The sequence below is a fragment of the Pholis gunnellus genome (genome assembly GCF_910591455.1).
Source record: "Pholis gunnellus genome assembly, chromosome: 6".
Taxonomy (NCBI): domain Eukaryota; kingdom Metazoa; phylum Chordata; class Actinopteri; order Perciformes; family Pholidae; genus Pholis; species Pholis gunnellus.
This window is the reverse complement of record NC_136532.1, coordinates 1,621,623-1,622,340: the sequence shown is the minus strand read 5'-3', so window position 1 is coordinate 1,622,340 and position 718 is coordinate 1,621,623.

Genomic DNA, 718 nt, shown 5'->3' with positions numbered 1-718 from the left:
TTTCATAGAAGCACCTGTGTGTCATTTGTTCAGTGATCAATGCAACGATGATAAAACCACAGAGACGCTGACTCCTAGAACTGAACAGGAGCTCCAGAAAATCAAAGTACTAATATTCCACACAGGTTTTTTTAGCATCTTTCACAGTAAATTCTGTATTGTAAAAATGGAAACTTTTTTTCTGGCATAATTAGGGATGATAAGTTGTAAAGATTTAGAAGTATAAATGATCAGCGTTTAACCTAAACCTAAACTAAAACGCCTATCTAAGGCAGACCCAGAGTCAATTGAAAGCTGTTCTTGAACCATTTGGAGCACATTCATGGTTTTGGTCTCTTTTGAAAAGTTAGACTGAAGTTTTTTCCCCAACAGTCAGAATCACTGTGAGTGCTGCTGGCATTGAGTAATAGAAGTTTGAACACATTGAAGGAGAAGGTTTTTATTTCCGCCTGGATATTTCTTTGCAAACAGATGCCTGCAGATGACTATAGCTGGACTTATTAGCTGGAGAACACAATGGGACCACAGCATGAAGCCCTACCACAGAAATGGAATATTTTACACATGTTTTACTAAGTGTATGTCTAGGCGCTTCCCAAAAAAGGATATTTGGGTACCCATAGTAACCATGGTTAAATACCTAGACTATGTAAAAGTATATATTCATAACTAAACTAAAGCTTATTTATGTCTAAGTACAGTTATCTCTTAAGTTATT